The sequence below is a fragment of the Scyliorhinus torazame genome, chromosome 5 (assembly GCF_047496885.1).
Source record: "Scyliorhinus torazame isolate Kashiwa2021f chromosome 5, sScyTor2.1, whole genome shotgun sequence".
NCBI lineage: Eukaryota > Metazoa > Chordata > Chondrichthyes > Carcharhiniformes > Scyliorhinidae > Scyliorhinus > Scyliorhinus torazame.
The window spans coordinates 163,555,963-163,565,002 of NC_092711.1; the positions used below are offsets into that span (position 1 = coordinate 163,555,963).

Genomic DNA, 9,040 nt, shown 5'->3' on the forward strand with positions numbered 1-9,040 from the left:
TAGGGAGGGATGGAGTATTGGAGCAGTAATTATGACAACCTTACCTCGGGATTCGCGGCCTAGTCTCCAGGGAACGGACTCGGAGGTGCGGAGTATCTGAACTAAGAGTATGAAACCTTATCTTGGGGATTCACGTCCGAGTCTTCAGGGAGCGGACTCGGAAGGACAGAGTACCGGAACTGTGAGTATAAAAACCTTACCCCGGGGATTTAGTATTGGAGCTGTGAGTATAAGAACCTCATCCCAGGGATTCGCAGCCGAGTCTCCAGGGAGCGGACTCGGAGGGGCAGGGTATAGGAGCAGTGACTGTAGGAAGGATGAGCTAGCTGACCACTGCACCCTGGTACAGGAGGCCATTCAAGCGGGGGGGAGGAAGTGGTAGTTGTCGGGGATTCTATAATTAGGGGAACTAATGACAACCTTTGGAAGCAGGACCGAGAGTCCCACATGGTGTGTTGCCTGCCCGGTGCCAGGGTGAGGGGCATCTCTAACCGGCTTGAAAGGATATTGGAGAGGGAGGGGGAGGATCCAGTTGTTGGGATCCACATTGGGACAAACAACATCAGCAAGACTCGGAAAGAGGACCTGTTTGGGAATATCAGGAACTAGGAACAAAATTAAAGAACAGGTCCTCAAGGGTTATAATCTCTGGATTATTCCCTGAGCCATGTGCAAATTAGCATAGGGATGAGAAAATTAGGGAAGTAAACACGTGGCTAAAGGAGTGGTGCCGGAAAAAGGGGTTCCATTTCATGGGGCACTGGCATCAGTTTTGGGACAGGGGGGATCTGTACCATTGGGACGGTCTCCACCTGAACCGATCTGGAACCAGTGTCCACGTGGAAAGGATAAACAGGGAGGTAGTCAGGAACCTAACGTCAGGAACTGCAGCTAATGACAAAATTACAAGTAGTATACTGGTTAAAGCAAAAGTGAAAAGTAACAAACAAGCAAATAACAAACAAGCAAATAACAAACAAGCAAATAACAAACAAGCAAATAACAAACAAGCAAATAACAAACAAGCAAATAACAAACAAGCAAATAACAAAGAAGCAGTGCTGAGGGAGCGGTCAGGGGGAACAGCCCGATTAAGAGTTCTATAGACAAATGCACAGAATGTAAGGAATAAGCTAGATGAGCTGCAGGCGCAAATGCAAGTTGAAGATTATGATGTTGTCGCTATTACAGAGACTTGGCTGGGACAGGACTGGGAACTAAATATACCGGTTATAAAGTTTACAGGGGGACAGAGAATATGGCAGAGGGGGTGGATCAGCCTTACTGATCAGAAATACTATCACCTCAATGGTGAGGGAGGAAACAGTGAGGGGAAAGCCAGTGGAGACCATAGGAGTGAAACTGAGGAAGAAAACAATCTAAAACTGTAATGGGTGTTGTGTATCGACTCCCCTGGTTGCAGTTCTGAGGCGCTAGATTGTATAAAGGCAGAAATTAAGCAAGTGTGTCGCAAAGGCAGAGTAGTATTAATGAGGGATTACAACTGGCACTAGATTGGGAGAGGCAGACAAGCACCTGTCAGAAAGGGAGTGAATTTCTGGAATTTGTCTGGGATAGTTTCCACCACTGCACCACCCTGCTGCCCCCTCTTCTGCCCATCTATATTGTCCTGTAATCTAAGGCCTTGTTCCTCACCATTTACCACACCACCAATTTTTGTGTCAGCTATGAACTTCCTAATCATACCTCCTACATTCACATCCAAATCATTAACGTGTACTACAAACAAACAACAAGTGACCCAGCACTGTTCCCTGCAGAACACCACTGGATACAGGCTTCTAGGAACAAAAACAACCTTCAAACATCACCCTCTGCCTCCTACCACTAAGATAGTTTTGGATCCAGTTTGCCAAAGTGCCCTGAATCCCCTGGGCTTTAACCTTCTGCATCAGTCTCCCATGAGGGAGTTTGTCAAAAGCCTTACTAAAGTCCATGTAGACTACATCAACCGCACTACCTACATCTACAACCTAGTCACTCCCTCAAAAAATTCTCCCTCATTTAATCCCTGCCTCTCCAAGTGGAGATTAATTCTGTCCCTCAGAATGTTTTCCAGTAGTTTCCCTGGCAGTGAAGTTAGACTCACTGGCTTGTAATTTCCTGGTTTGTCCCTACTTGCCTTCTTGAATAATGGCACCACATTAGCTGTCTTCCAGTCCTCAGGCACCTCTCCGGTGGCCAGAGAAGATTTGAAAATTGTCAGAGCCTCTGCAATCTCCTTCCTTGCCTTCCACAGCAGCCTGGGATACATCTCATCTGGCTCTGGGTAGTTATCCACTTTCAGACCTGGTGAAACTGTTCATACCTTCTCCCTCTCAATGTTAAGTTGTTCAAGCAAATCACAATGTGCCTTCCTGATTTCTATACCTATATCATCCTTCTCCATAGTGAACACAGATGCAAAGTACTCATTTAAAACTCACCTATATTTTCCAGTTCCATGCACACATTGCCACATTGGTCCGTACTCTTACCCTGGTCAACCTCCTGCCCCAAATATACCAATAAAACATTGTTGGATTTTCCTTTATTTTATCCGACAGTGCTTTTCCATGCTCCCTCTTTGCTCTCCTAATTCCTTTCTTAAGTAATCCATTGCACTTTCTATGTTCCTCTAGAACATCCGCTTTGAGCCCTCGGTATCTGTGATAAGACTCACCTTTAATTCTTTATCCAACCCTAGATATCCCTTACATCCAGGGTTCCCTGGACATATTGCTCCCACTCTTTACTATCATGCGAACATAATCATAGAATTTACAGTGTAGGAGGCGGCCATTTGGCCCATCAAATCTGCTCCAGCCTTTGGAAAGAGCACCCCACTGAGGCCCACAACTCCACCCTATCCCCGTAACCCCACCTAACCTTTTTGGATACTAAGGGCAATTTTGCATGGCCAATCCACCTAACCTGCACATCTTTGGACTGTGGGAGGAAACATGAGCACCCAGAGGAAACCCACGATGACACGGAGAGAACATGCAGACTCCGCACAGACAGTGATCCAAGCCGGGAATCAAACCTGGGACCCTGGAACTGTGAAGCAATAGTGCGAACCACTGTGCTACCGTGCCGCCACGTCCCTTTTGAATGAATCCCACTGCCCTGATGTAGATTTTTCTACAAGTGGCTGCTCCCAGTTAACTTTGTACAGATCCTGCCTTATTTTTAAAAATGTCCCCTCCCCATGCAGTAACGTATGAGATCCCAACCTCAAATTCAGATGTTTCAATTTTATTGGCTTGCTTCTCCTGGGCTTCCCATGAGCGAATTCAATTTATCCATTTCAATGTGACTATGTTGTCAGTCAGTTTCCCAACTGGTGGTGTTTCACAGGGATCAGTGCTGGGACCTTTGCTGTTTGAAGTACATATAAATGATTTGGAAGAAAATGTAACTGGTCTGATTAGTACGTTTGCGGACAACACAAAGGTTGGTGGAATTGCGGATAGCGATGAGGACTGTCAGAAGATATAGCAGTATTTAGATCATTTGGAGACTTGGGCGGAGAGATGGCAGATGGAGTTGAATCCGGACAAATGTGAGGTAATGCATTTTGGAAGGTCTAATGCAAGTAGAGAATATACAATTAATAGTAGAACCCTCAAGAATATTGACAGTCAGAGAGATCTAGGTGTACAGGTCCACAGATCACTGAAAGGGGTAACACAGGTGGAGAAGGTAGTCAAGAAGCATACGGAATGCTTGCCTTCATTGGCCGGGGCATTGAGTATAAAAATTGGCAAGTCATGTTGCAGCTGTATAGAACCTTAGTTAGGCCACACTTCGAGTACAGTGTTCAATTCTGGTCGCCACACTACCAGAGGATGTGGAGGCTTCAGAGAAGGTGCAGAAGAGATTTACCAGGATATTGCCTGGTATGGAGGGCATTAGCTATGAGGAGAGGTTGAATAAACTTGGTTTGTTCTCACTGGAACGACGGAGGTTGAAGGGCGAACTGAAAGAGGTCTACAAAATTGCGGGGCATAGACAGAGTGGATAGTCAGAGACTTTTTCCCAGGGTAAAGGCGTCAATTACGAAGAGGCATAGGTTTAAGGTGCGAGGGGCAAGGTTTAAAGGCGATGTACGAGGCAAGTTTTTTTTACACAGAGGGTAGTGGGTGCCTGGAACTCGCTGCCGGAGGAGGTGGTGGAAGCAGGTACGATAGTGACGTTTAAGGGGCATCTTGACAAATACATGAATAGGATGGGAATAGAGGGATATGGACCCCGGAAGTGTAGAAGATTTTAGTTTAGACGGGCAGCATGGGCTTGGAGGGCCTGTTCCTGTGCTGTCCTTCTCTTTGTTCTTTGATTCTAATACTTTGGGGTGTGTGACCTGCATTGTTATCCTCCTGTTTTTATAGAATCTAACCCTCTTTCCCCACTCACTGTGTGAACATGTTGACTGGGTGTTGAATTGCTGACATTTCACCTGGAGGCTGTGCTCCCTCAGATATCCTGTTCTGAATGAATTCCCAATGTCTGGTTGTATTTCTGCGGCAATATCTCTTGTTCTCGGGGCCCATTTCCCGCCAGTTTTTCTGCTGCTTTCATTGTTTGAAAAATGGTGAAAAGAAAAGTAATAAAAATATTGACATTTGCGGGTGTCTGGCGGGAGGTGCGCGGCTTCCCTTCCGACAGGGAGTCAGGGAGCCGCTTCAGCTCTTTCCGTGCAGCCTGGTCAAGCTTCCGAGAGCCTCGGGACTCACTGCTCGGTGTTGGTGTCGCCGGTCGGTGCTGCGGGTCTGACGGGAGGACAACCCAGTCAGTGACCTTCCCCTCCCCCCGGCCCGGGGCTGCGCATGTGCGGGGAAGCTGCGCATGTGCGGCGGAGCGCCCACCCCTGACCTTACTGGTGACGAATGGACCAATGGGAAGAATTGGAGGACCGGAAGGACGCTGGTCCCCCGGCCAATCAGAGCTCCGGCTTTGTGTGAACGAAGTTTGAGCTTCACACAGACTGAAACATCCTCCTGTCTCCAACATCTGTGAGTAAAACACTTTCTTTTCTCATTCTGACCTTCAATTGGTCACTTGCAGCAACTGAAGGGAAAGGAAGTGAATCCAGGGAGGGTGCAGACTCTGGAAAGCTTGGCCCAGGACTTTCTCTCTCTCTCTGAAAGACATTGACATCTTTTGCTCCCTCAGCTTGACACGGGGAGAACGTGCAGCTCCCTCAGCTTGACAAGGGGAGAACGTGCAGACACCGCACAGACAGTGGGACCAGGCTTTTGGACCGAACCCCTGGGTGGTTCCGATGTGCTTGGCCCAGTGGTCACCTGAAGGGTCTCCTGTCCCAACCCACACTTGGGCCGAAGTGTTTTTGTCACAAAGGCCCCTGGGTTAAGGGTGTAGCTGTGCCCGCCTCATCCAGGTAGATTGTACTCGGGTGAGGCCTGAGGGAATCTGAGGTTGCAGATTCCTTGGTCTCCTGTAGAGTTACAACACGGGGAAAATGGTGCTGAGGTAGAGGGGCCAACTATCTCATCGAATGGTTGAGCAGGCTTGATGGGCCGAATGTAGCTCCTATTTATTCTGTGTTGAAACGCATGATAGCACAGTGATTAGCACTGTTGCTTCACAGCACCAGGGTCCCAGGTTTGATCCGGCTTGGGTCACTGTCTGTGCAGAGTCTGCACATTCTCCCAGTGTCTGCGTTGGTTTCCTCTGGGTGCTCCGGTTTCCTCCCACAAGTCTCCAAAGACTTGCTGTTCGGTGAAATGAAAAATGAAATGAAAATCACTTATTGTCACAAGTCGGCTTCAAATGAAGTTACTGTGAAAAGCCCCTAGTCGCCACATTCCAACACCTGTTCGGAGAGGCTGGTACGGGAATTGAACCCGCACTGCTGGCCTTGTTGTTTTACAAGCCAGCTTTTTAGCCCAGTGCTAAACCAGTCCCTCAGTGATTTGGACATTCTGAATTTTCCCTCTGTGTACATGAACAGGCGACGGAATTTGGCGACGCGGGGTTTTTCACAGTAACTTCACTGCAATGTTAATGTAAGCCTACTTGTGACAATAAAGATTATTATTATAAAGCAGTGAGCATGGATCTGTCAAACAGCCTGAATCAGCACCTTCAGGAAAATTGGGAGGTTGATATTAAAAACAGCAGAGTGAGAATGGAGGGAGAGTGTGTGGGATGGAGATTTACAACTTTTCGGAACATAGGAACTGGAGCAGGCCATTCAGCCCCTGGAGCCTGTCCCGCTATTCAATGAAATCATGGCTTATCTGTGACCTAACTCCATATACCTGCATTTGGCCCATATCCCTTAACCTCTTTGATTTACAAAAATCTATCTATCTCATTTAAAATAAACAACTGATCTAACTTCAACTGCAGTTTGTGGGAGAGAGTTCCAAACTTCTACAACTCTTTGAGTGAAGAAGTTCTTCCTAACATCTCTCTTGAACGGTCCAGCCCTAATTTTATTTTTTAATAAACATTTTATTGAGGTATTTTGGATTGGATTGGATTTGTTTATTGTCACGTGTACCGAGGTACAGTGAAAAGTATTTTTCTGCGAGCAGCTCAACAGATCATTAAATACATGGGAAGAAAAGGGAAGAAAAGAAAATACATAATAGGGCAACACAACATATACAATGTAACTACATAAGCACTGGCATCGGATGAAGCATACAGGGTGTAGTGTTAATGAGGTCAGTCCATAAGAGGGTCATTTAGGAGTCTGGTGACAGTGGGGAAGAAGCTGTTTTTGAGTCTGTTCGTGCGCATGTAGAAACAACAACAAAATAGAAAAGATACATGAAACCATAAACATCGTGCAAAAACCGTTTACCTTTGGTACAGGTCTCACCCTTATTGACCCCCGACTCTAACCTAACCTACTCTCGCCCCCACCCCCGTCTGCTGACAATTAATTTTCCGCAAGGAAGTCGACGAACGGTTGCCACCTCCGGGTGAACCCGAACAGTGAACCTCTCAAGGCAAACTAAATTTTCTCCATACAGAGAAAGCTAGCCACGTCCGATAACCAGGTCTCCAACTTTGGGGGCTCTGGGTCCCCCCATGCCAAAAGTATCCGTCTCCGGGCTACCAGGGAAGCAAAAGTCAGAACATCCGCCTCTCTCTCCTCCTGGATTCCCGGAACTTCCGCCACCCCGAGAATCACCACCTCTGGACCTAGCGCCACCCTTGTTTTTAACACCATGGACATGATGTACACAAACCCCTGCCAGAATCCCCGAAGCTTTGGACATGTCTAAAACATGTGGACATGGTGCACCTGTCCTCCACCTAAAAGAATCTGATCATCCAGGCCACTGTCATGTGAGCCCGGTGCACAACCTTAAATTGTATCAGGCTGAGCCTGGCACATGTTGCAGATGTGTTGACTCTAAACGCGTCTGCCCATAAACCATCCTCGATCTCACCTCCCAGCTCCTCCTCCCACTTACGCTTCAGCTCGTCGGTCTGCGTCTCCTCCGACCCCATAAGCTCCTTATAGATGTCTGAGACGCTCCCCTCCCCTACCCACCCTGGAAATTACCCTGTCCTGAATCCCCCTCAGTGGTCGGAGCGGGTAGGTTGACACCTGTTTACGAAGGAAGTCCCACACCTGCAGATACCTGAATTTGTTTCCCCTCGCCAGCCCAAACTTTTCCTCCAGCACCCTCATACTCGGGAAACTTCCCTCTATGAACACATCCCCCATCCTCTCAATCCCCGCTCTCCGCCATACCCGGAACACCCCATCCATACTCCCCGGGGCAAACCGGTGGTTAGCACAAATTGGGGCCCAGACCGATGCTCCCATTGCTCCCACATGCCACGTCCACTGGCCCCAAACTCTCAGGGCCGCCACCACCACTGGACTGGAAGAGTACCGTGCCAGCTGGAATGGCAGAGACGCAGTTACCAACGCCCCCAGACTGGTGCCCTTACAAGAAGTCGCCTCCTTACGCACCCACGCCGACCCCTCCCCCACCACCCACTTCCTGATCATGGCTATGTTAGCTGCCCAGTAATAATTGCTCAAATTTGGCAGCGCCAGCCCGCCCTCTCCCCGGGTCCGCTTGAGCGTTACCTTCCTTAGCCATGGGGTCTTGCCCGCCCAGACGAAGCCCGTGATCACCGTGTTGACCCACTTAAAAAAGGAACGCGGAATAAAAATGGGGAGACATTGAAATACAAATAGGAACCTCGGGAGGACCATCATTTTCACTTATTGCACCCTCCCAGCCAGAGACAACGGGAGCGCGTCCCATCTCCGAAAATCGTCCTTCATTTAGCCGGGCCAGATTCAAGTTATGCAGCCGGTCCCATTCCCGTGCCACTTGGATGCCAGGTACCTAAAACGACTCCCTACCGACCTGATCGGCAGCTCCCCAGTCACCCCTCCTTTCCCCTCGCCTGAACCACAAACATCTCACTCTGATCCATGTTTAGCTTATACCCCGAAAACCGGCCGAATTCCCCAAAAATCTTCATGATTTCCTTCATCCCCTCTACTGGGTCCGAAACGTTCAGAAGCAGATCATCCGCATAGAGCGAAACCCTGTGCTCCACCCCACCCCCAACCAGTCCAGCTCCTTGAAGCTCTCAGAGCAATTGCCAGCGGCTCTATAGCCAGCAAAAACAGCAGTGGGGAGAGGGGGCACCCCTGTCTCGTCCCCCGGTGCAGTCCAAAATAGTCCGAAATTGTCTGTTCGTCCACACACTTGCCACAGGAGCCTGATACAGTAACCTGACCCAGTCAATAAAGCCCCGCCCAAATCCAAACTGTCCCAGTACCTCCCACAGATAATCCCATTCTCCCCCATCAAAAGCCTTTTCTGCATCCATTGCGATCACTACCTCAATCTCCCTACCTTCCGGGGACATCATGATCACATTTAACAGCCTTCTTACATTGGCCATCAACTGCCTATCCTTAACAAACCCTTTCTGGTCCTCCCCAATAACGCCCGGAACACAATCCTCAATCCTGGAGAACAAGATTTTGGCCAGCAACTTGGCATCCACATGCAGCAGGGAGATCAGC

The 9,040-nt window shown here is 48.6% G+C and overlaps 1 protein-coding gene across 8 annotated transcripts in view; it reads right to left on the reverse strand.

Annotated features, from left to right (window-relative positions):
- LOC140420395 (uncharacterized) overlaps positions 1–9,040 on the reverse strand; it is a 32,089-nt gene that overhangs the window by 4,785 nt on the left and 18,264 nt on the right. The window contains exon 1 of one of the 8 annotated variants that reach the window (XM_072504407.1): positions 4,624–4,818. The exons of 3 other annotated variants lie outside the window; for them this stretch is intronic. The gene's annotated coding sequence lies outside the window, so the exon portion shown is untranslated. 4 more of the 8 variants (XM_072504405.1, XM_072504403.1, XM_072504410.1 and 1 more) reach the window with 4 other exon arrangements.